Source organism: Crocodylus porosus, unplaced genomic scaffold (assembly GCF_001723895.1).
Source record: "Crocodylus porosus isolate Cpor-Errol unplaced genomic scaffold, CroPor_comp1, whole genome shotgun sequence".
Taxonomy (NCBI): domain Eukaryota; kingdom Metazoa; phylum Chordata; order Crocodylia; family Crocodylidae; genus Crocodylus; species Crocodylus porosus.
This window is the reverse complement of record NW_017728943.1, coordinates 109368018-109395595: the sequence shown is the minus strand read 5'-3', so window position 1 is coordinate 109395595 and position 27578 is coordinate 109368018. Positions and strand designations below refer to the sequence as shown.

At 40.3% G+C, this 27578-nt stretch overlaps 1 protein-coding gene and 1 long non-coding RNA gene across 4 annotated transcripts in view; one reads left to right on the top strand and one right to left on the bottom strand.

Moving 5' to 3' along the window:
* Positions 1–27578, top strand: part of PACRG (PARK2 coregulated) — a 497709-nt gene that overhangs the window by 457892 nt on the left and 12239 nt on the right. The gene's annotated exons all lie outside the window — the stretch shown is intronic.
* LOC109320059 lies at positions 6569–26948 on the bottom strand. Its single transcript, XR_002103709.1, has 2 exons — positions 26191–26948; positions 6569–7045 (listed from the first exon to the last, which is right to left on the bottom strand). It is a non-coding gene; the product is annotated as an uncharacterized LOC109320059 (long non-coding RNA).

Sequence of the window (27578 nt, the reverse complement as noted above, 5' to 3'; positions counted from 1 at the left end):
GTATATGCAAATATTTACAAAGATACATAACTTCACTTCACACTTCACTGTGTGATTAGAGCCTAGGATTGAACAGGACTACTCTCATGAGTAAAGTTATATATATTAAGAATTTTTGGAGAGTTTGAATCTAATATTATATGCATCATTACAACTGGTAAGAAAATCTTTTCCCCCTCACAAAAAGTCATAAAAAACCTCGCATTTGTTCATAGTCATCAATGTTTTTCTATAAATGTTAAGGTTCAGTTATTATCCAGAAATGTTGGGGTCATTTTTCATTAAAAAGGGGGGAAACTAATTTTAAAAAGGAAATTTCTCAAGGAAATTTATATTTGGACAAAAAGCCCATTTTTAATTCTAAAAAGTTTTGAAAGAAAATATTTGACCAGATCTGTTTCAAAATCAGTGTCTCATTTATAATGAAAATTTAATGTAAAACCTTTTCCCCTAGCTCCCAACTTTTTGCTGTTTCATAGGCTAGGTGCATACATTCAAAAAGCCTGAAGCAGAATCAGTCTAAGTTACGTGGTTTTCTGTAAGTAGCATAGTTGAGACTGTTTGCAAACAAAACAGACATTCAGCCTTTGGTGTGGAGTGGGGGAAGAGAAATCTTAGACCGGGTTCTGCCATTTGTAAACCGGTCTGTATGTGCTGAACTCCTCTTCTCTTCTCTTCTCTTCTCTTCTCTTCTGAGTATACACCAGTTTCCAATTACTTTTACCACTAAAAGTGTAATGTCTCTACCTGGGCATACAAAAGTCCCAATCCTGAGCTGGTATAATTTGGCACTGCTCCACTAAAGTTAATTTACATCAACTGAAGATCTGGCTTAGCAAGTGTCATGTTCTCCAGTCAGAAAGACTATTCTTTTACATGTCATGAAGACAAGGGTCAGCCAAAACAATTTAAAAAATCACATGGTAGTGGATTGCTGACTTCTGAAAGACCTCAGGCTTCTAAGGGAAGGAAGTAGAAGCTTTGAGGGTTTCCAAACTTTTATTCAAAAATAAAATCTAGGAACTATTTTGACAGAAGAATTGCAAGCCATGACTTGTAGCCCATAAATTTTAACTATTTTACTGGTTTACAGCTTTACTGTTATTTAATTTTCCTAATGTTGGTTGTTTTTTTGTGGGGCACTGGGGAGGATTGTACATTCGGCCTATCTTTGTACAGATAAAAAAAAATGTATCTTTAACTCAATAGACAGGATGAGTGAATGGTTTTTATAATGATGTCTTGGAGGTGTTTTAACTTTGTTCACTAGTAATAAGATAAAACTTAATTTTAAATAGAATACATAAGCTAAGAATTTCAAAAGTGACCACTGATTCTGGTAACAGTGATTCTGAGAGCCAGCATGAGACATCTTAAGGGGCCTGATTTTCAAAGTACAGATATTCTGTACTTTCTTTCAGCACTTTACTTGTTTCAAGTTGTTCACCCAATAAGTAAGGATTGAAAGGACTAAGGGCTAAATTATTCCCTCAGGTAGGGAAACCCCCCCCCCCCCCCAGTATCCCTTTGCTTTAATAAGGGTTGTATAACTAAATTTGAGGGTCCAGACTATCCCAACCTTTAAATCATAGCAGGTATATTTCTCTTCTTTTAAAAAATAGTAATAGTAAACAGTTGTTTATGATAATTCAATCATGTGTGTATCATAATTGGTATAGCAATTATTCTATAATCTTTGTTTTTCTTAAAAATTTACTATTGTTTAACTTCTGTTAGTTTGGATTTTAATAATAACCTGTGTTTCCTCTGTATAGCGTTCAGATGCAGAGGTTGGAATATTGACCTGTGTAAATGTAAAGGCCTAGTCTTGCAAACACTGATTCATGTGAGGTGTTCCATTTAACTAAAAAAACCCACTCACATGGGTAAATGTTTTCAGGATCAGGACCTAGATCTCTCCTAGCTTACAGAAAACCAGGTGTATTTAATGGAATAGTTTTCCAGAGGCGGTACATTTTCTAATGGCACAGGTGAAATAGAAAGGTGCATTTCATTATTTGTCACTGGATTTGTAAAATATTACATTTGCTTTTCAGATGTATGAATCTTCTATCACCAGTTATATTTTATTTGCTTGCTCTTATTTTAAGGCACCTTGTTCCATCTGCAAACATAAATCATAGTCAAACAATGTGGGGCTAAGGCGACCTAAATGGCACATTAATGTTTTTGCTGAAAAAACAGTGTGCGCATATCCATGTGCAATTCAGGTGAAGCAATAAACAACAGAGTAGTTTGCAGTGGAGTTAAATGCCCCCAGGCATAGCATCTACATGTGCACCCAGGACAGCAGCACTTTTGAGCTGGGGCAGAGCAGGCCCAGGATGGCAGTGGGCTCCAGAGGTCAGCCCTGGGCTCTGGGTCATGGCAGCAGGCAGCAAAGGAGCTAGCTGGGGCATAAGAGTGCCAAACATGCAGAGCCATGTGGCTAGGCAGCAGACAGGGGGATGGCTCCCTGATGCCCAGGCTTACTAGGTACAATTTCTGCCAGTGGCCCCTGTCTACACAAGCGTTTTATTATAGTTATTTACTCCACCATAGGATAGTACTGTCCCCAACACTACTATCCTCTGTTGGAGTTAATTCATTTACTGCACCCTAATACTAGTGCACGTGTAGACTGTGATGCTTTACTGCAGAGTTAATTAGTTAACTCTACAGTAAAGTGCATGTGTAGATGCACCCTATGTCACTGTGTTCACCCAAAGTATGGTTGTATAATTGGTTATCCCAAACAATGTTTCCCAGAAGATAATATGCACAAGCCAAAGATCATGTCATTTTACAGCTGAACCAAACATCAAGTCCTGCATGCTGTGACCAGGAAACTAGATTACCAAAAAATAGAACATTTTGTGGCATGAGAAAAGTGCAAAATATTGGATGTGTATGATAACTAAACTGTATTATGCCATATGTTGGTCTTGTCTCTTGACCAGACACAGTAAAAGTACCTACTGAAGGTAAGTAATTGGGCAAGCAGGTTGTATCCAACCTTTACTAGAGTGAGTTTTCTACAGAATAAAATCTGAGGCAAATAATTACTCTGTAATAGTTGTGCCACATATCTATACCCTTAGTTTCACTTTGCTGCTATTCAGACAGTACGTATCTAAAATGTGACAGAATACTAACATATAAAAATAAATTACAGGTGGTAATGCTGAATGAACTCAGATATTAAAATGAGTTAAAATTTGCAGTTCAGTGTGACAAACTGTTCCTGAATTCTGAATTTTGGCCATTCAGGGCATGATTTAGGAAAGTCTCTCTCTCCAGCAGAGAAATAAACCACATGCCACTTAAAGTTAAGCCAATACTTACATAAATTCCTAAACCAGAATGGACTTCACTAAGTTCTTCAGTATTTCCCTGAAGCAGGCCCTTAAAGTTTAATAATGTACTTTCTCGATTACTTCCCATTTGACTTCTGGACAGTAATTTGAATTCATAAATTTAAATGGGCACTGCTGTGTCTTTTCATTACTTAGCATAAAAAATGCTCTGTTATCATTTTTCTAATTATCTTCACATGGGAAAAGAACAACATGCTAAGTCTTATTAGAATTGTTTGGGTTTTAATTGATTTAATCGTTGTCTTTGATGAAAACATTTTCAGTCAAATAAACTTGCTGCTTAGCTGCATCTAAGTGATTAAAAAGGCTGCACATGTTGATGTTAAGGGACTGCCAGCACCAGCAGCAGCACTATGTGAAACTCATGAAGTTCAGAGGTCAGTTTGGTTAGAATATTTATTTAATACTTATCCAAGCTCCTTCGGAGTGGAAAACGGGCCTGAAATCTCTTTTTTTTCCCTTAAATGAGACTTCCAGTCCTTCCTGACTTGGGGCAGAAGGGAAATGCCAAGAGAAGAGTCTTTCTTATGCTGTTTTGGTATTTGGGGGCTGGTCTAAAGCCAAAGTAACAATTCTGCATCATTACTGGCCGGAATGGCAGACAGCAGGATGAGGTATAGTGGGACAACTATCTGGTTTCAAGAGCATTGGGGTGGGAAACAAGGAATTCGGTCTCATTGGCTTTACCCAATTTAAAGGTAGCTCTTCCTTTGCCCAAAATGGAGAGGGACATGCAGTGCACCTCCAGTCTAGTCCAGTGAGCCTCAATTGACCCCACAGTGCCAACAAAAAAACAAACAAGTTATTCTCAAGCTAGGCATCCAACCCTCAGTCTTTGCCAAATTTTACAGCATAGTTATCGAAGCATAACTGGCTGGCCCACTGCCCTGGGCAGTGGAGGTGCACAGTGCAGGCATAGCGACTGTGGGGGTAGATGTCACCTCCACATTTGCTGAGGTGACGTTAAGTCCCTCAACAGCAAACTTTTGCCACTGCTTCTGCACCATGTGCTGCTGCTGCTACTCTGTCCTTCCCATAGCTGGAGCCAGAGTGGGAGCTGCTGCAGGAAAGGTGCAGGGGGGAGAGAGTGGGGTATGGGAGGTAAGGTCCTGGCTGCACCACACAGACAGGCAGGACTGAGAATCCCTGCACCTAACGGGGCTCTTAGTCCCGGCTGCACTACATGCACAGCTAGGACTGAGAGCCCCATCAGGTGTGGGGATTCACAGCCCCAGCTGCGCGTATGGCTGCAGGATTCTCGGCCTCCGCACCCATGGGGTGCTGCTGCAGTCTCCCAGTTGTGGGAATGCATGGAGCACCGTGCAACTGAGAGTTCGCAATGGCTGGGAACTACAACAGTTGTGATCTCTGAGCTGCAGACTGCCTACACATGAAAATTAAAGCTGGATAAAGTTTTCAGCAATAGCTTTATAGCTGATTGGACCTTTTTAAGGTGTGATTGGTAATGGTATGTGTAACCAGTGTAGATTTATTGCTTAATTAACAAGGTGATTGAGCAACAGATATAATGTGTGGGGCAGGGGAGGGGCTTGAGAGGTTAATGCAAACAGAGCATTCCCAGCTGTCCTGGATTTTCCTGAAAATCCTGTAACATTTTTAAAGATCTATAATCATCTCTGTCTTAAGTCATCAGTAGGATGGCCCCTATATTATCCCTTTGTGGGTCTGTTTCACATCAGGTGTGCTATAAGAGGTAAAGCAGGAGAGAAGGTAAGGAGCAGTAGAAGACTGAAAGCTGAAGCTAATTGCCTATTTCATGTTTGATTTGGGTCCTGCCAAGGCATTGGAGGAGGCTAAGAGAAGAATGTTTTACATCCATCATAAACTCCAGTAAATCTCAGTCTGTGGACTTTTACATTTTCATCTCTTGTAATTATTTCATGTTAACATATTCTCAATGTTCCTCTACCTGCAACAAGCTCCAAAAAACTTTGTATATTCCTGATGTTTTGTCCCATCCCAGTCTTCTCTCTGCTCTTTCATTTGTCTTTTCATTATTAATTATATTTTTCTTGTTTCATAGTTTCATAGTTTCTAGGGTCAGAAGGGACCTGAACAGGTCATTGAGTCCAACCCCCTGCCCAGGGCAGGAACGAGTGCTGGGATCATAATACCCTAGCCAGATATCTATCCAACCTCCTCTTGAAGACCCCCAAGGTAGGGGAGGGCACCACCTCCCTTGGGAGCCCATTCCAGAGCCTGGCAGCCCTAACCGTAAAGTAATGCCTCCTGATATCAAGCCGAAACCTACTCTCAATCAACTTGTGGCCATTATTCCTTGCTATCCCAGGTGATGCCCAGAGGAACAGAACCTCACCTATTTTCTGCTGGTCCCCCCGGTGAGTTTATAGATGGCCACCAGATCCTCTCTCAGTCTTCTCTTGTGGAGGCTGAATAGATTCAGGCCCTTTAATCTATCTTTGTTGGGCCTGGCCTGCTGCCCCCTTGACCATGCAAGTGGCCCTCCTGTGGACCCTCTCAAGGTTAGCCACATCTCTCTTGAAGTGTGGTGCACAGAACAGGATGTAGTACTCCAACTGCAGCCTGACCAGCAACACATAGAGGGGAAGGATCACCTCCCTGGACCTCCTTGTGATGCATCTGTAGATGCGTGACAAGGTGCAGTTAGCCTTACTGACTGCTTCTTTGCATTGGCAGCTTATGTCCATCCTGGAGTCAGCAATGACTCCAAGATCCCTTTCAGCCACCGTGTTGTTGTGAAGGGTGTTCCCCAGCCTATAGGTGTGTTGCTGGTTCCTTCTCCCTAGATGCAGCACCTTGCACTTGTCTGCACTGAATTCCATTCTATTTTCATCTGCCCACCCCTGCAACCTGTCTAGATCTAGCTGGATTCTGTCCCTCCCCTCCAGTGTGCCCACTTCTCCCCGCATCTTTGTGTCATCAGTGAATTTGGACAGCATGCTTTCCAAATTCTTGTTTTGTGAATGTATTTGGTGCTTATAAAAATGAAAGATGATTATGAACATGTGTCTTGAAAGAAACATAATACAGGCTTGTATTATTCAATCTTCCCTTTCTGTGGTAGTTTTCCGGGTTTTATAATCTAAAAGTGATGTTCATACACTAGCTTAGTGCCATAAACTGACAATCATGGTAGATAGGGGCAAATTGTGTGTTGATTCTGTGAAGTGAACAAAGCGGGACAAGAATGGCAGTAGCAAATGTATTTAATTTATAGAATTTGAACTAATATCGCAGGGGTGAAAGGCTAGTTAATGCATCATCTCCATCTATTACCTACATTCCCTTCTCTCAACATTGTCTTCATACCAATTTAAGTATAAAAGTCTTCTATAATCTTGTTGAACCATGTTTTTCCTTCATCCAGAAGTTGATTTAACTTTTCTTACAGGCCGCTGATTTCATCATATGGGTGATATGTGGTTGCAGAGTAAACTTGGATGATTTTCATCTTGTGTCTTTTGGAAATCTTCAGGGTTAGTTGAGCAATCTTGTTACTGACTCAATTTTGTGTGTTTTATTAACCTCCAGAGCTTCTTCCAAAAGAGAGAAATGCTTAAAGATTATTCTCCTTTTGGACTGAATGATTTTAGAGATGCTTTTTACTTGGCCTTTTGCTTCAAATTTCTCTGAGTCTTTGAGTCAGTGTCAACAGATACAGAACCCTAGGTATAGAAAAGAATCAAAGCAGACATGTTGATATGGGCTATACCAATCAATGTATATGTACATACCAATCAGCACTTGCAACCAAATTTTCCAGCTCCCAAATAGTGAACATATAAGGGCTACTGAATACCATATTTTCTTGCAGATAGCCTGCACCTTTACCTTAAGAGTTTAGTGTAGTGTAGATAAAGGAATGACCTATGTGCATGTGTGGTACTATATAATTAAAAAAATAACAGAACACATAACTGATTACATATGGATGTATATTTATATATTATTTATTGTATTTATTTACAAAGATATGTATGTATGTATTATTAGTCTATAAGGTACATTTCTACCATACAGTCTCTCTGTATTATATATATACATATATATGTATATGTATGTGGGTGCATCTACATGTGAAATTAATCCAATAAACACAGTACATACCACGCCAGAGTTTATTGCCCCTGCATGCCATATTTACACATGCGCCTGGGACCACAGCACATTGAGCTAGGTCAAACCAACCCCAACTGGCAGGGGATTCGGGGGGTCAGCCTGCCAACCCAGGGCTGCTCCATCCTGGCTCAGCTTGCTGCTGGGAGGCTGGCTGGGTCATGAGGGTGCTCCAGTGCAGGGCTAGCCAGCAGGCAGCCCCCACACTGAAGCACCCTCATGCCCTCGCCAGCTCTGTCAGCATCTACACATGCATTGCTGCGCACCAGAGAATACTACCGTAGGATAGTACTTGTGTTTACAAGTAAAAAACTACAGCAAAGTTCATTAGTTTCCTGCAGCCCAATACAGCCACATGTGTAGATGCTGAGACTTTACTGTGGAGCTAATTAAACAGTTCCTCAGTAATGGAGCAAAGGATAAGCATGTGGTATAAACACAAACATATATATCTATTTATATCTATTTATATCAATAGATAGATGTATAAAATGTGTGGGTATAAAGATCATACAGCATCTAACAGATGCAGCTTGGAGACTGGAAGTCTGAACTCCCAATTCAGAGGAAGGCAAAAACAGAGATAGATACAGGATATAGGTACAGAATCTATTTATAGGTGCAATATTAGGCCATCTGTGCATTTATAAGAAATAACCCAAATAGATCCTAAGATTTAGCCCAGCCCATTCCAGAGGTTAAATATGGATCTGAACTTCAGAGGACTTCAGAGCAATTCAAATCTGGAATTTTGGTCTGAGCCCATTTCTAGCATTCATATGAGATGAGAAATGTTGGAAACACACAGAATATGTATGATTTTTTGCAGTCCCATGGAAAGATCATATATAACTGAGACTCCAAAAATTTGTAATCTAAGGAAGGATAAATTTAAAACCCCCCCCAGCATTGAGCAGGAAAAAAAGTATTTTTAAATGCTGATACTCTATACATGTAAAATCCAAGTATAAGGAGATATTCAAAAGTCATGGCAATAATCCAAGTACTGTATGAAAGTTAGGCTGTGCTTAACCTAACCTTATGATCTACTAATTTAGAGAAAGAAATGAGACCTCATTTCTAGTATGCCTTCTAAATTCAATTAAATCTAACAAACATGCTGATAGTGTACTTTTCATTTCCTTCTACACAGAGAGCCAATGTATTTAATCAGTTTAATTGTTCAGCATAAAGCAATGATGGGTACCATCCTGACAAAAATCACATCAAGTTCTGCTGGAGCACTTAAAAGTCATGTCTGCTGCAGATAACATCTCTGTGAACAAAAGGATACTTTGGGCTAGTTTTGTCTTTCTTGCTTACTAAGAATATCTGATTTCTCTTCAAGATGAAGAAAGTGTGACATGATTTTTCATTTTTCTTTACTCATAAACTATAGTGTGTCTAACTAGTGCACTTGCACATTTAACAGAGTTAGGCCAAAGAGACAATATAACATATGACTAGATTATAAATAATTATTTTCACTCTAATGACCAAAGCCTGTGCTTAGATCCAAATGTGCATATTCTGCTGAAGTCAGTTTAATAGGTATATGCCATTAAATAAAGTATACCATTTATTCAGAAAAATTAACTGCTGTATTAGTTGTGGATGTGTGGGCACCTCCCCCTGACTATAATGGTAGTACTATGCATGTATTCATGAGCTGACTTTGACCTTAGATCTTAGGGCTAGAAGGGACCTCTTCCTTAGTCATTTATTTCAGCTCCCTGCACAAGAGCAGGATTTCTTCTCATTATTATCCTTAGCATCCCTACAGGCCATATGCTTACTATGGCCCTTGTTATTACTCTCATGAGTAGTCCCGTTGGTTTGCATGGGATGCCTTGCATTTGTAAGTGCACCTCAATGTCAGTAAGACATGTAGAATCAGGCCCATTGAGAATAAATTGCAGTTGCTTTATATTTTGCTGTAGGGAGGCTCATAGCATCAAACTGTGGACTTCTTTTTTACACCCCTCATTCCAGTCACAATCTGCCTGTCTGAAAAGTTCATTTTTTCCCCTTATACCAGTACCCTTATTCTTTCTTCTCTCAAAAGCCAAACTGAATATGACACATTAGCAGTTCTGACGTTTCCTAATAAACAATGTTACTCGGTTGCTAAGTCAACAAGCCTTTTTTATACATTTGTCCTTGCTGTTCATCCTCCAAGATTTCATGTTTCCTGCCTGTTTTTCTTTCACTTTTGTGAGATGCCACCAGGAAGATATACTTTATGGTTTCAGAAAAAGTAGCAAGGTCTGGTAGGAACTTTTGATTGTCTTTTGGTCGTTAATAATTAGAGATAGACTATTTGAGGATTCTGGGCCTTTCATTTTGTGAAGAACATTTTAAAAGTTAGTTCTGACATTTTCTCATAAATTTTGTTTATTCAAAAATGGAAAATAAATGTGCATCACTTAAGATGACAGAACTGAGGGACAGATAAGCATACTGATTATAGACTCTACTCCTCCACTTATGATTCCACATCCTCTAGGTCACAGTTCAAGGGAGGTCTCTTAATTTGCCAACAAAACCACACTAAAATGCAACAGTTCAATAACCAGCCAACTTCACTTGATTTCAAGCTTTTTAATTGAATGTCAGTCAATTACACAGTTATAATCCATATCTTATTACAAATACAAAGTACTATACACATGCATTTTAAACAGCACATTTTCCTAACTTTCAGCATTTCCATTTTTAGAAACCATTGCAACCAAGCAATCAATTGTGATTATGGTAACAACCACACAACATTTATCCTTAACGTCAGTTATTAAACGTAAATCTGAAAACGGAAAAACTGTGTAGTTTTTCATTGAACCAATATTTCCCAATAAAAATGTTTTCCATGGTAAAATATTTCTCTCTCTGCACATTCTCTGTCTATCTATCTGTCTCTCCCTCTTCTATATATCTGTACATGTGTATGTAGATAATATATATTTGTGTGTGCATGCATGGGTGTGTGCATGTATGTCTGTAATACACATGTCTCTTATGTGTGTGTGAACTACCCAACCAATAAATCACCCAAATCACCATAGGCCACGGGTCTAATTATCTCTCAATCTTTACCTTTTTTAATTCCTCCTTTATCACTGTCTTTCTTCATTGTACTTTTTAGTTGTGGCTATAATTTGTTCCGAAGGCTGTGAGACTTGTGGACATTCTAATCTCCTCTGGCAAGGAGTTCCAAAGTCTTTGTTCTGTTACTAAAAGAGCCCTTTCTCCTGCTCTCGTGATCTTCACCTTTGCAATTGATAGGATGGCAGCAATTGAGGAAGATTGTCTCCACAGAAAGGAAAATGGTGTTTAAGTTACCTGGAGACAACTCTATGATGGCAGTGACAATTAGGACTAAGACTGTATGTTTGGTCTGGAGTTCTGCAAGAAACCCAGTAATCAAAAGTATTTAAAATGTGTTAGCAGCATACCTACATAAAGTGAGGTGCAATAATTCAGCCTGGAAGTGTATCATGGCCAAGTTGTAGTCCAACAGTTTGCAGCACTGTCTTCTGGCCAGGCTTAGGTAGAAGAAGATACGTTTCTGACTGTTGATATTAAAGCATTCAGCAACACTGAGGAATCCATAAAATCCCCATGGTTGTTATGATGTGTGGGTTGACTCTGCTAATATACAGTGACAGTATAGAGGATGCTAGATCTTCAGAGTGTTTTCACCTCAATTTTGCCTTCGTTCGTACTTAGCCTATTTTTTATTGCCCAGATCTTAACCTCAGCCAAACATTGACCTAGTCCCCTATATATTGCTGGTGTTTGACACTATAGCTTTTCACAAAATCATAGAATCATAGAAAATTAGAGTTGGAAGGGACCTCAGGAGGTCATCTAGTCCAACTCTCTGCCCAAAGCAGGACTATTCCCAGCTAGACCATCCCAGCCAAGGCGTTGTCTTGCTGAGTCTTAAAAACCTCCAAGGATGGAGATTCCACAACTTCTCTGGGTAACTTGTTCCAGTGCTTTACTGCCCTCCTCATAAGAAAAATTCTCCTAATATCTATCTTGCTGCAATTTGAGACCACCGCTCCTTGTTCTGTCATCTGCCACCACTGAGAACAATCTAACTCCTTTGGAACCACCCTTTAGGTAGCTGAAAGCTGCTATTAAATCCCCTCTCAGTCTTGTTTTCTTCCAGCTAAATAAGCCCAGCTCCCTCAGCATCTCCTCAGAAATTATGTGCCTCAGCCCCCTAACCATTTTAATTGCTCTCCAATTTGTCCACATCCTTTCTCTGGTGGGACACGGGGGGGGGAGGGTGCAAAACTGGACACAGTGCTCAGATGTGGCCTCACCAGTGCCAAGATCTGCTGGTAACACTCCTCCAATGCAGCCCAGTCTGAACTGCTGCTCAGCCAGTCGGTCCCCAATCTGTACTGGTGCCTGGGATTGTTCCATCCTAAGTGCAGGACTTTGCACTTCTCGTGTTTGAACCTCATGAGAGTTCTTTTAATCCAATCCTCCAATGTCTAGGTCTCTCTGAATCCTAGCCCTACCCTCCAGGCTATCTATTACTCCCCACAGTTTGGTGTCATCTGCAAAATTGCTGAGGGTGCGCTCAATCCCATCTCCCAGGTTGTGGATAAAGATATTGAACAAAATTGGCCCCAGGACCAACCAACCCCTGGGGCACTCCAATTGATACCAGATACCAACTAGACATCAAGCCATTGATTACTACCCTTTGAGTCCAACAATCTAGCTAGTTTTCTATCCCCCTTAGAGTCCGTTCATCCATCCCATACTTCCTTACCTTGCTCATGAGAATGTTGTAGGAGACTGTATCAAAAGCCTTGCTAAAGTCAAGATACATCACGTATCACATCCACTGCTCTCCCCACATCCACAGTACTAGTCACCTTGTCATACAAGGCAATCAGGTTGGTCAGGCATGACTTGTGCTTGGTGAATCCATGCTGACTATTCCTAATCACCTTCTTCTTCACCAAGTGCTTAGAAATGGATTCCCTAATGACCTGCTCCATAATTTTTCCAGGGACAGACATGAGGCTGACTGCAATGTCTGTAGCCCCCTGGATCCTCCTTCTTCCCTTTTTTAAAAATGGGCACTTTATTTGCCCTTTCCCAATAATCTGGGACCTCTCATAATTGCCACAAGATTTCAGAGATAATGGCCAGCAGCTCTGAAAACACATCGGCCAGCTCCCTCAGCACCCTTGGGTGCATCACATCGGGTCCCATGGACTTGTACACATCCAGCTTTTCTAAATTCTCCCAACAAAAGTTTTTTCTATTAACTTTAGTGTTTCTCAGAACTTTTATTCTATTAAATTTTGTTTTTAACAGTGGAATTTAAAGGAAAAAATCTACATTGACATCGCATTGGGTCCTTAGCTCTTTCCTTATGTAACAGAAGTAGAAAATTATGGTTATGCCAGAAATCAGTTATAAAATTTGATGTCTAGATACCACAGTGATTAGGCAGTAGGAAAGAAGGAATTATTTAAAGGAAAACTGATGTCCAGACCACATTTATGAACTGTATTTTGAATGTTTGAAATACATCTACAGAATTCCACCACTGGTTTGTAACAGTTATACTAAACATTTAAGAACGCCTAAATGCAACATATAATACGCGTAAAACACCATATAAAATGCTTAAACACTCAATTGCTTTATCTACAGAAAGCAAAAAATAAAGATGGTGTGCAATTTTACACAGTAAATCCATGATTCTGGCATTGGATTTATTTTTAATTTATTTTTAAATGGTATTCTGCCATACACAAATTATATATCTTTTAGAGCCTTTCCATTTTAAATAACTGTGGTTGAAGGGGTGAATATCCTCCTGCATAACATTTCATCACCATATGTATTTATGGACAGGTAATACTAGCTTTATGGTTAATATCTATCTCACTGTATTTGAGTTCATCACTCAGTGTTTTATAAAGTCTTCCAGACAGAATGAGGAATCCATATCCATGGGAATAAATATGGATATGAGAATGATGTGAATTATCTATAAATAGTTATTTTGGTGCAATATTGTGATGCTTTAGAGCACAAAAAAATAAAACATATTTTAACATCAAGACATACAGTATTTATTTCAATTCCATAGTACTGATAGTTTATCCTTACTTCATAAAGGATCAAGATATAAGAAATTTTGGTTTTTGAAATTTGACATATTTTTGATATGCTGTAACAGCCTACACACTTTGAGCCATTATTAAATGAAAGCACGTTCATCTGAGCTATGAACACATATTTGGAGTAAGAACCATGTGAATGAAAAGAGCAAAATTGTCACTTTCATTTAAAACAATAATAGCCAGGGTTTTTTTACTACAGCAAAGAGCTGCTTGGTGGAGAAATGGGTAAGGGTGACGTATAAAGTTGGATATAGCCTTAGCTGTGCCTTAACTCAAACATACATTAGATTCTCCTTGGTGCTCTAACCTACACCAGCAAACAACAGCATTCAAAGGAGTATCTGTGGCTGTGAAAAACCAGAACACTACATGCCATCCTAGAAACACACTCATATTGTACAAGCTCTACTTCCGCTAGGGGGATGCAAACAATTTCTGCTTCCTTTGATGCCACATCAGTCTGGCCCTGTGAATCCAAACTGCTGTAGCACTGCTACTCGGTGTTGCTAGAGTCTGATTATTCAGGAGGAGGAGAAGGGAAATGTTCCATACAAGAAAGACGTGACTTCCATTAAAATGAAGAATATGAAACTTATTTATCTTAAAGTTTTTTATTTCTTCATTTAGTCTTATCTGGAAAAACAGGAATACTCTGCTTTGCATTAACATAAAACATTTCCTATCATTAGAAAAGCGAATGTACATTCTTATTAACATTCCAGGTAGGAAAACCAAGGGCCTGATCCTGCTCACATTGAACTCATTGGCTGCCTATAGATGTGCTCATTCATATTCTAATTAGAATGCGAATGAGAAGACTCAATTAATTGAGCATATTAATCAAGTCTGCTCCATGTTCTAATTAGAACATGAATGAGTTGCCTCACCATCACATGTATTAAGACTCCTCCACATATTAAAATGGCCATGGGGGCATTTTAACTAAAGTTTGTTGAATGATCTTTAGTTAAAGTGTCCTTGTAGCTATTTTAAAATGTGGGGGCTTAATACACATGACAGTGAGCCATTCTAATTGTAGCAGCTGTCAGGAAACCACTCTAATTAAAATGACCCCTCCCTACCCTCGAGCCTATGTATAAGCACCCAATGTGTTGACTTCAGTGGGAACAGAAGCTAGCTCACAGCTAGCTCTGTCCCTGCAGCTCTCATCAGGACTTAATAGTAGTTGATTTTTAATCTTTTTATTCATTTGCCTTGACTTGAGTGCGGTTCCACCAAAATCTAATAAACTAATCATTAACTGGCTTGCAGTGTATATTACAGCTTCTTTAAAACTCAAACTTGACAATCTCAGCACTAGAATACCAGCAAATTCACAGAAGCATAGCCATTTCTCCTGCTGGATGTGTGATAATTGTTTTTCTACTCATTTACATTCAAAAGTAATTAAACTATACAAGAAAACTATGTACTGTAGTCTCGATGCAGTATGTGCACTGTTTGGGGGTTATGCAGAGATTCCATGAAAACATCACAGTGGGAGCTATAGTTTATTTACATTGTCACTTTCTAAAAATTTTCAGAAATGTACCCTTGAAAGAATTAGGTCACACAAAATATGGCCTAAGGGTTTCTTCTTTCTGTTTTCCCCAGTGGAGCTCTGCAGCTGATGTGATAAAAATTGTTCTACATCAATAATTTTTAGAGTTCATGTTACCTGAAAAAATTATTTGGTTTTTGGAAATAAACCAGGTTTTTCATTCAATGAGGGAAATTCCTTCACTTTAATTCTAGATCTGTTTACTTGCCATAAATGTACTAGTGTTTCAGCATACGTCCAGGTGTACACTGAGTATTTGCAGCATTCTGTTGCTCTAACTATCATTTTCTGGCTCCTCTTCTCATTACGTCAGTTAATGCCACATATTGCATATTTAGCTGGCAAGTAGGGAGAATAAAATAACTAATGTAGACCTTCCCTTCCTTCTGGACGTGACAGTCACACCCAGCGTGTAAAATAATGGCAGTTTAAAAGCAGATGTGCTTGAAACAGCTAGTATTTATCTCTGTGTTACTCCATATAAAACACTGGTGGAATTCTGCAAATGAAAATGTGCCTTCTCCAGTTATGATGGTACTGGACCTTTATGACATTCGTGAACCCAAAGTACTGTAAAGGAGATGAAGAATAAGAATGTGATCATTCTTTTTCATTCTTATAATGAGATAATTAACAACATAGGAGGAGTTAAGTTCTCTTGTTTACACTTCTGCAACTCACTGACTTCCAAGGAGTTGTTTCAGTAAAACTCAGAGCAGTATTTAGCCTCTTATTTCCTGCTAACTGATACATGATTGCCTTACGTATCTTTTTAATTAAGAAATGATTAGATATAAGATAAACAGACTATGGCTCTGATTTTGAAACTCACATACACATACAAATGTTTGCTCAGTCAGAACCTATGGGAGATATTTGACTTATGGGTACATTTAATGTAGAATTGAGCAACTTCATTTTTTGAAGATGAATTTGATTAATTTTGTTTTCTGAGGCTTCTGACAATAATTAGACATTCTCTCTTTTCTTTAGTCTATCCATTTTTACACCTTGTCTTTAAGAGTTTTATTATTAATATTACTATGATTATAGCACATTTCTTCTATGTTTAAGCTGAGAACTTCATAGACAAAGGTTAAGTTTGCTGTTCATTTGGCAACATGGTTACTGCCTTTTTTCATTATATATACTGGATTACCTTCTGATTTTGTCTTATTTAAAGGATAAGCTTTCTGGCAGATGAACCATCATTTTTTCTCTGTAGAGCGCCTTACATAGCAGGGTCTTTAGGTGTTTGTATAGTGCAAGTAAGTCATAACAAGAAAAATAACTTTTGTAGGTGTTCCTTAGTGTCTTAATTTTGTAGATAAATAAAACCAGCTATAAATAAACAAAAATAGAAGTAAGACAATCTAACTGTTGACAGGTGGTTTAAGGCAGAGCATTTCAAACTTTGATGACTAAAGTTATATATATGTACATGCATATAATTCCACAGTTAGGCCTCTAAACATCTAAATCAATGGCTAACTGCATAGTTGGGAGAGCTGTTGGACAAGCTTTCAGGCATCAAATACTCATCCTCAGGTCATCTGATGAATAATACTTGATGCCCAAAAGTTTGTTCAACAGTGCCCCCAACTATACAGTTGGTTCAATAAATTATATAATAAAAAATCCTTGCCTCATACATTTCCTTGACCAGCCTGCAACCCTACTAAGCAATGGCCTAATATACGGAAGGTCTACGCAGCTGTACCTCTGGTTTGGTGAATTGTGGGGAGCAGAAAATTAGCCTGCTTATGTCACTGCCTTAATGTATTTAGCTACTTAACTATGGACACCAAAAGTAGGTCTAAATTCATGAATTGGCATCTTTTACACCTATTTCATTATTAACACTGATATTTTTATTTAAAAAGAAAGATGTGAACGTTTTTCTTTGACCAGCATAGCTGGGCTGAGTTCTCTTTCTTGGTCTTATTATGGTTTGTATGACTATTAGTGGGGGTGGGTTCCAGTAGCACTCACATGAACTGTATAAAAAGAAACAGTGGTAGAAAACCTGCCCCAAAGAGCATACAGTTTAAAAGGAGAAAATAGAAGACAAAAGATAACTATTTCAAGTGGCAGATATGACCTGACAATCAAAGTTTTTATACAGTCCTCCAGGAGCCTCAGCATCATGTGTATCCAGCATCCCCATACTTCAAAATGGCAATGGAGGTGCTTAAATTAAAGTTTATTGAAAAAGCTTTACATAAAGAACCCCTGCCACCATTCTGAAGTGCAAGACACTGAATACACAAGACACTGTGGGCACTCTAATTGGAACAGCTCTCAAGAGCTGCTCTAATTAAAGCTCTCCCCTCCCCCACTGCAGGACACATATAAAGACACCCCTAGGTGTCAGAATTGTGGAGTTAATATTAAAATCATTAAATTTGGCAGAGTGATAGACCTAACTGTCCAGTTTGATATAAGATTTGAAACCTCTTCAATATGATGCAGCATAATGTCATTATTACCTCAAAACAACATAATTTGTTTCAGAATTTAAATTTCTACACCAGGGGTCTATTATTAAAAATCAGGTTCACTCCAACAACATATATTGAATAATCAATTAATTAAATCCATAATTACCAGATTCCTATGGCTATTGCGAATTTTGAATGCTTATTTCTATAATGTATCTTATCTATATACAATTTAATTTGTCAGCTCCCATGCTAAGTTTTAATTTGTATTCTGTAACTTAAAGTACATTATAAACCCAGTCTTTTAATTTCAGGAATAAGCATATGAAGTTCTTGATGCCTTTCTGACATAATGATGCATCATATACAAATACATTTTAGTGAGTCACGATCCTGACTTCTCACCTGTGACCCACACATACAGCTGCACAGTTTAAAAGCTTCTTTTAAAAATGAGTGAGCTATTATCTTGTATACCCAAATCTAAGACAACCCTAAATTTAAGACAACATCCCAATAATTAGATTCTAGACATTTGTTATAAGTTTCCATGTCTGGAGTCTAATTATTGGAGGGTCATCTTAAATCCATTCTCGCCACCACTGCAGCACAGAAAACAGTGGGAGAGGCAGTAGGGCGGCAGGCAGTAAGGGAAGGCGGGAGAGAGGTGGGGGGCAGGTTCCCCTCAAACCTTGAATGCCCTGCCCCCTCTTCCCCTGGTTTCTCCCTCCTGCAGCCTCTGCCTCCCTGCCTGTCCCCCGACTTTTTCTTTGTCCCAGCTCTGGCTCCACTCCAGCCTTGGGTATAGAGCGCATTCATGCTCCAGCCACAACCTCCACCTCTGCTCTGATAGAAGTCAGCTCCAACAGATGTGCCAGAGTAGCATCCAGAAGAAATAGTGCCAGAGCCTCTCAGACACTGAGCAGTTGGGTTTCTCCTCTGATGTCTCTTTTTGTTTCACACAGGAAACAAACCACCTAAGTCCAGCTGAAATCCAGAAGTCTCTACCGCTGCTTGTGGCCAGACTGAAATAGGAGGCCGCCAAATATTCGGCTTCTTTATTCCACTTATTCCTCTTATTCTGATGACCTTGGTCATTATTTCGTCTCCTTCTACTTCCCTCTCTCCCTGATGTGGAATTTTTGCCCTGTTCAGGCCAGTCTGATCTATTAGTTACTGGTGTATGGCAACAGTGAAGAGATGTAGATAAACCTATTAATATTGGAGTGATTTCTTCCATGTCTCCTGAGGATTCAGTCACAGGGACACTGCCAGCAGTTTCAGGAACTGTTGAGACAGATGGCTGAGGCACAGGATCTGATAACGTGTTCCTGAGATGACTCATTGACTCCTCAGCTTCTTGAAGACTAAGCAGAGAGGGAAGATTATGCTTCCAGGTAATGAGGATATCATCAAACCAGCTAGAGATTGCTAGTGGAATCCATTACTGGCCCAGGTAATTTCAAAGAAGGGACATCCTAGGAGGGGAAATTCAGAAGTGTAGTTGCGTAATTAGAGGTAGACGGCAGTGTGACTTCCTGCAGCCAGAACCCCAGCAGCACCATGCGCTGTGTCCAGACAAGCTTGGCCACACGCCACACACCACACATCCGGGTGTTCTCCATGCTGCAAGGAGCAGCACAGAGTTTGGGGTTTTTTTGAACCCGGGAAAGCCCAGGGTCAAAAAAACCTGCACAAAAAAATAGAGCAGTGCATGGGGGGTCAGTGCACACTGTCCAAAACTAGACCCTGGCTGGCCCGAGCCACACTCCAGCTCCTGGCCATGCTGAGTGGCAGGATCGCTGCAGCTCCCTCGAGACCCCAGGACCCCAGGTAAGGCTGCTGAGGCCAGCACAGTGGTTACCCACCTGGGGTAACCTGCCATGCACCACAGGCCATGTGGCATAGGCATTCTCCAGAAACAAGCAGCAACGACAGACAGTGTGCCGCTGCTTCTTGTCCCCAGGGAAACAATTGTCCATGCTTGTGTGGACACAGCCATGGTGGCAGGGGCACAGTCCCCACTGCCTATGGAAAACTACCCCCCTTCCCCCAAGCTGCAACCACAAAGACAGGGTTGCAGCCCCAGCAGTGTGTGGACAAAGCATCCTCGCTGAGGCAAGAGACCCACTCTGGGGCTGCTGTCTGAAAGCTGTGAGGGTGAGGGAGGAGTGGTCCCTTGGGAGCACTAGTCAATCTGCCCTGACTGGTGGCCTGGACTGCTGTCACCTATTTCCAGGCAGACAGGGGAGCTGGCAAAGCATGTTGGGATACGTGCTTTTAGTTTCTCTGGCTGGGTGCTTTTAGCATTGCAGTCCACAGAGCATGCAGAAAGGCATACATTTATACAGGTTTCAACCAGTTGAATGTCTAACCGCTTTAATTAGCTAGGCTTCAACTGATTGAATTGAACACATTTTGTATTTCACTGGAAAGTTGAATGTACTCAAAGTGAAGGAGTGAAGAGTAAGCATTTCAGCAAAAAGCATAAGAGGTTTTAACTTATAAATGATTTCCCTTTTAGATGTTAATCATTCTCCTCTTTCAAGCCTTCTTTGCCTTTGTGAACTACTCTGTAGTAACATATATTAACAAAAAACCCTCCGTGTTCAAGGAAATGGTTATTTCATTGTTTCTTGGGTAAAGCTAATCTAATGCAAACACATACATATGCACTTGAGGATCAGAGTGCAAGGAGGTATATTTTTAGTCACCAGGGAAGATTTGTCTTGACAGCTTTTTACTTTTGTTCTTCATTATAACATAAGAAAATGCAAAGTGACAAGTATCAGACAGGCTGTGCATGGCAGAGCTATGTAGTTGTTTTTCTGGCTGTTAGTAACAAATCTCTAGACTAGGCTGAATTGACATGGAGCACCCAGCCATGTCGCTCCTTTTCTCTCATCTCTCCTACCCATGCACATTTGTGTGAATGAAACTTCAGTCTAAACAGACTCAGGCTTCTCTAAGCAGCAGATGTGGCAGAAATAGATCCTGAGGGCAATGAATCGCAGGTTAAAATTGTAAAAACAAATTTAATAAAATTTGCACTTATTTAATATTCCTTTCAAAATACAAAGGGTCCTAAGCTGGTTTATCATGTGTGGATATGCAGAGTGATGCATGAAGAGTTTCTGACCCTGTCAGTTTTGTCACAGCAAAATGTCAGTATATATAGTGCTGATTGGGATGGGACTGAATTTTTCAGGCTTTGGGTTATGTGGGGAGTCTGTTTTTTTTCTGTACTCCAGGTTTTATGGTAAGCTGCCCTGACCCTTCTTTGTATAGGAGGGCATGTAAATCTAATAATTAAATAAATAAATAAATACAGTGAACAGTGTGGGGAGAAGTTATGCATGACCTCCTACCCTTGAAATTATGGTTTAAAACTCTGGTCAGCTAACAGGCACACTTCTCCTCCTTAAGGGTTGGTTGTATATGTCCCCCCAAGTTCTTCCTCCAGACTCACCTTGAACTGCCATGAGTAGATTCCAGCTGTGGTAACTGCTGCACAACTGGCATCACTTTCTGCAGGAGTTATATGATGGGAATTAAACCAAAATGCAGACAAACCTGAGCAGCTAAGCTGAGAAGCCGATCTGACTTTTCCTAAACCTTTGGGATATTTAGACCCAAAGTTGGGCTTGGGGTCAATCTCTAGAAAAAGCACATGAAATTAATACAGAGCAGTACCAGGAGTGTTGCACTTTTAGATTTTATATTTTGGAACACCCATGCAGCTTTGTATCACTTAGTGAGGCACCGCTAGTGCAAATAAGGGCAAAGTTTGCCCCATTGTGTGTTATATGACCTATTCAAAAGAAGAGCAGTAGAATTTTACTTCTATAGGCAGCATCAAAAATAAATGAAGTTAAAAGACCCACTTCATTGGATGTGGAAATCAGATATCACAATAAGAGACACTACATAGATTAGGCCAATTATACTAATGTAAAAATTACAACTTTGTACTGTACTTGTACATGCCAACAATAGAATAATATCACAGATACAGGAGAGCAGTTACTCCATTCTTCATTCTGACATCTCTAAGTAGGCCCCATTACTAATTTTTTTCCAAAAATAGTATTCTAAATGCGGGGAAGAATATATTAACATTCTTATTAGAACAGTATTATTGTCTTGAAATAATGAGCACAAATAATGCAATAGTTCACAAAATAAGTAGGATAATTATACATGCTTATATGGAAGTATCCCCCCATGTCAAAAAGTATATTAACATTAATATGTTAATGTGTCAGAAGAAAACATTAGCAATTTCTAATCTTAGTGCCTGCTATTTACATTTTTCTTTATTTGTTATATTACATATCATAGCATTTAAGTCTCACAAAGATTAAGAGACAGATCCAGATTGGCTTTGTGTTTTTCCAGGAGTGGGGGTGGGGGGAGCTTTAATTAGAGTGGCTCGGAGAGCTGCTGCAATTAAAGAACCCAGAGCATCTCATGTACTAGCACCCCCATACTTCAAAATGACAGCAGGGGCACTTTATCTAAAGCTCATCAAACAAGCTTTAAATAAAGCACCTCCACTACCATTTTGAAGTTGCAGGGATGCTGATACACAAGACATGAAGGCTGGCTGGAGCGCAGTAATTACCACATTCCAGCAGACTCAGTTCATCTATTAAATGTTAATGAAAATGATTAACTGAGTTTGCTCCAGCACACTGTAATTACAGCATGTTGAAGGAGCTTCCAGGCTCATGTATAGGCACCTATTAGCATGGCTTAGGCAGAATTTAAATATAAACCATGAAGAGTGATCCACAGAGATCCAGTGACCACTGTAAACATCTGGATTCATGAAGTGTTTCTACTTTGCCCTGCAAAGATCTCTAGGATGCTCAGAAGCAATCCATACCAGCTACTTACATGCCTCACTCTTGACTAAACTCTACTGTGATTCAAATTGGTGCTGGAAGGCATCTAAATGCCCCCTAAGTCCCCATTTTCATGGGTGAGGTCTAAGTACACTAACCAATTAGGTGCAGCTCAATAAAAAAATGGAGAAGGAATAGCTTGGGGTTTTAGGCATCCTGAGGGATTCAAACCCACATCCCACAATGTCCAGGAGAGCATACTGACCCCAGGAGTATTTACTAGACCAGAAATGCTCAACCTTTCTGGGCTGTGAACTAGCTGACTGGTGTGGGGTCATTCTGCATGTTGGGTCTAGTGCACAGGATTGGTCCATGGGCCCAATCCAGCATAGGTTTATCACCACTGCACTAGACAAGTTGTTCTCAGCCTTTGTAGATTTAAGACACACCTCATTAGATTCAAGACTCCCCTCAGGAAATGCCAGCTGAGTTTCCACTCATTTTTTGATTACAGAAAAAGAATGGAGCAATGTTTCTGTTACAAAGAACTCAAGTCATCACAGCAGGTTAGAATGTCTTTAACACTCTGGATTCCTGTTTGAAATCTCTGGGTTTGCCTTATGAGTCATGTTTGCGCACCTAACAGTGCATTGCATGGCACCTTATGACACCTTTGAAAGGATCTCAAAACACCCCAGGGTGCCACAGCACATTGGTTGAGAATCACTGGAGTAGACTGAATGGGAGTGCACTGCTATAGAAGTTGGTCCACTGGGCAGTCAAGAGTAAGAATGATGTGGCCAGGCAGAAAGCAGACAAGACAGTAGAACTCTGAAGCCTAGTGGGTACCAAATTTTAGGCTGTGTGACAGGTAAGTGGAGGCAATTAAGACTTAATAACATTTCATTTAAGCCCCTTTCTGGAAACCTTAGGAGCACAATTTTAAAAGCTAGTTTTACAAAGTATTGTACCCATTATGGAGAGGGCACAAAGTACAACATGATTTTATTTTGAGTCACAATGGAAATAATAACATAAAAACTGCATCAATATCTAGGGGAAAAAAGGCCTTTCCTATATGTTGTCAGATTGTGCGTCTATTTGAGAACACAAGCTTCCATGAACCCAAGTTCACAGCATCTGATGGACTGAACTTGGGCTTGTGAAAGCTTGTGTTCTATACATATAGCTGATTTAGTTAGTCTGTAAAGGTACATGTCTACCCTGCCTTCTGACTGACTTCATAGATTTCATAGATTTCATAGACATTAGGGCCGGAAGGGACCTCGGAAGATCATCGAGTCCAGCCCCCTGCCCCAGCGGCAGGAAGTCAGCTAGGGTCAAAGGATCCCAGCAAGATAAGCATCCAAACACTTCTTAAAGGAGTCCAGAGTAGGTGCTTGCACCACCTCTGGAGGGAGTCTATTCTAGGGTCTAGACATCTGAGTCTTGACTTCAGACTAACACAATTAACTACCCTTCTCACCATCATCATAGGCCACCTATCTCAGCTCCTGAAGCAATTTTGATGGGGAACTAAACAACTAGACTAGTTTTAAGATTGTTGTATATTAACAATTCTTGAGGATGGTTATGCAATGCAGTTTCACAACATGCTACCACCCAAGCTGCCTTTCAGTGATTTTTCTCTTGAGAAATTGTTTAACAGCCATTCCTCAATCCAATTCACAGCAATAAATGCCAAAGTCTTCTTGGATGCTAGAGGTTTTAGTCCTAATATGTAATATCCCAATTTTTAGAAGGAGGCCTAATCCAGTACTAAATCAGTGGGCACATCTACACATGCATTCATGCACTTTTCCTAATCCGCATTAAATTTAGTACCTCCAATGCAAAATAATAAATTAACGTGCATTAGGCTGCCCTAAATCACAGTAGAACCTGTTCACACTTTTTAGGGAATCCATAGCTACCCAATCCAGAACTGCTCCTGCTCTGCTCTGCCCCCTTCAGTAGCCAGGGAGAGCTCCAGGCACCCCCAGGTGCCAGTCCCAGGCTAGAAGCAGGCACACCAGCTTAGCCCTGAGCTCTGCAAGGTGTAGTGTGGGGCAGCTGCCCTGGCTCAGGGGCCAGCTCCGTCCCAACTGAGGGAGATCAGACTGGCCCCAAGTGGGGGGGAGGGACTGTCCTGAATGGGTGGGCAGCTGCCTCCCAACGACATGGAAATTGGGACCCATTGCCTGCCAGCTGGGATAGCTCTCTCAGCTACATGGAGATCAGGGGGGGCCTGATCTCCACATGGCTGGCACGTAGCAGCCAGGACTGCACCCCCCCCCCGTGGCCCTCTGCTGTCTAGGCTGACCAGAAGTAATCTGCTCACAGGGCCAGCGGTTTGCTCTGTGTCATATTTTCATAGTTTCATAGTTGGGGGTCAGAAGGAACCTGAGCAAATCATCTAGTCCGACCCCCTGCCATGGCAGGAAAGAGTACTGGGGTCAAACGACCTGAGCAAGGTGTTCATCTAGCCTCCTCTTAAAGGCCCCCAGGGTAGGAGCCAGCACCACTTCTCTTGGAAGTTGGTTCCAGATCCTAGCCATCCCAACAGTGAAGTAGCGCCTCCTGATGTCTAGTCTGAATCTACCCTCTGCCAGCTTGTGACTTATTTCTTGTCACTCCTGGTAGTGCTCAGGGGAACAGGGACTCCCCCAATGTCTGCTGGTCCCCTCTGACCAGTTTGTAAACAGCCACTAGATCCCATCTCAGCCTTCTCTTGTGGAGGCTGAACAGGTTCAGGTCCCTTAGCCTCTCCTCATAGGGCCTGCCCTACTAACCCCTGATCGTGTGGGTGGCCCTCCTCTGGACCCTCTCTATGTTGTCCACATCCCTCCTGATGTGCAGCACCCAGAACTGGATGCAGTACTCCATCTGCGGCCTGACCAGTGTCGCATAGGTGCGATACAGTGTCTACAGGTGCGATACAGTGCATTAGTTAATGCACCATTTTTAGGTCCTGTATCTACAGGTATTAGAAAATGGCACATTTATATACTGCACAGTAACTGCTGCACACATGTAGAAGGTGATGCTTTGCTGCCCATTAAATTAGTCTCATGTAGACACACCCAGGAAGGCCTAAGACTTAAAGATGGGAATGGCCATCACCAATACACTATGGCTGTGTCTACATGAGCAATGGACTGCACAGTTGTTACTGCACAATCATTTAGTATTTACATAAGCATGTAACTGTCATTACTGCACAGTACAGTCACTGCATCTTTTTTTTATGCTACTGTACAGCTCGATACCACTGCACAGTACCATCACCACACAGTGCCCTGCAATGTAGACATGCCCCATGTTTCCTTTTAATTTGGCTAAAGGGCCTTTCTTTGTCCCTCTCATCTTGGCAAAATTAATCAGCGGTAGTAGCCCCTCACTTTATACAAGCATATCATAGAATTATAGAAAGTTAGGGTTGGAAGGGACCTCAGGAGGTCATCTAGTCCAACCTCCTGATCCAAGCAGGACCATCCTCAATAGATCATCCCATCCAAAGCTTTATCTAGCCAGGTTTTGAAAACCTCCAAGATGGAGACTGGAAAATATATATCATGATATAGTCTGCTCAAGTATTACTTCATACAGTCTCCTTCCCCTTCAGCAGTCTTGCCTGCCACATAATCCAGGAGAATTCCATTACTTAGGAATTTGAATACCTACCTTGGTTCCTGCAGCTTTCTTTCTGAAAGATAATACTGTGGACATGAAAATGACCTTTTTCACAACACTAACAGTATTTGATACTCATGGTCTTATGTATGCAATATGTGAAGCTTTGTGAAAAGCTGGTAAGTTACCAGAGTCAGGGTGGAATATTAAAGGAGAAATGAAAGTTGCCCTCCTGGCATTATCAGTGAATTTCCTTCTGCTTCTCTGTTGTCACTTTCCTTCTTCAAGTTACTCCAGAATAATTAGAGGAGCAGTTTGAGAAAGGGACTCTTAAAGTTTCACACACAAAGTTCCATTCTGATCCAGCACATGCGCTGCCCTTGTGCTGCTTTCAAAAGGTTTCAGGTCTCACAATCAAAAAACTGTGCCACAGCAGAGGCAATGTATTCAAAGCATCCTAATTTCAAGTGACTAACTTTCCTTTCATCTTTTAGCTTTGTCACATCTTCCCTCGTAAATAAAGATTACAGTGTTATAAAATGTCATTTTGGTGTACAGTTGGCTTAGTGCCAACGGTGTAAAAATGTATGCACATTTCCTATTTTGTTTGGTTTTGGTTTTGCCACCAATTCAGATGGAAGCTTTTTCTTCTAAAAAATGAATATTTGTTAACTGGCTTTTGATGAGCATTCCTTTATTGTAACTCTCATTCTGTTCCTAAAATGAGTGCAAATTCAAATCATGGGAAGATCACAAACTTTTAAATCCTTAATGTACATGGTTCAAAGAAAATAATAAAAGGAAACTGTAAATGGTTGACACAATTTGAATATATCTGTTTAAAATAGATACCAGAAGGAAATATATTTTAGCCTAAGAGAAACCAGACTATTGTTATTGATTTTAATAATGTATAATTATTAAGGTCATATAATACAATTGTCTGTATATACCTGGCTTGAATATACATGAACAAACTCAAGTTTCCAGTGCTGTAGGTCTTTAGCCTTCATCACTACAGGTGTTAAGCCTAATTCTGTATATCCTCAAACTATATCTTGAAGAGTTTGCACCATACTCCATAACCACCTCCCTGCCTAGTGTCAGCAGGGGTTTTAAATCACTCTTGCCCAAGCTAGTCTACGTACATACATTCAAATAATTTAGAAGAATTTTCCCAGCTTTGTTCTCTTGGTAAAGAAACTTTCTGGGTTCATCTACATGAGATCCTTAATGCGCATTAGACTAATTCTGCTATACATTAGTGCAGCTGGCAAAAACCATAGTAATGAGCTAATGCTCAGTAAACTTAGTCTAATGCACATTAACATCTCAAAAAAAGTGTTCATCTGTGTTAATGTGCAGTAGCGCTGAGTATAGCACATTAAGTTAGTATCTGTTATTACAGGTACTAAACTGAATGCGCCATAATTACACTG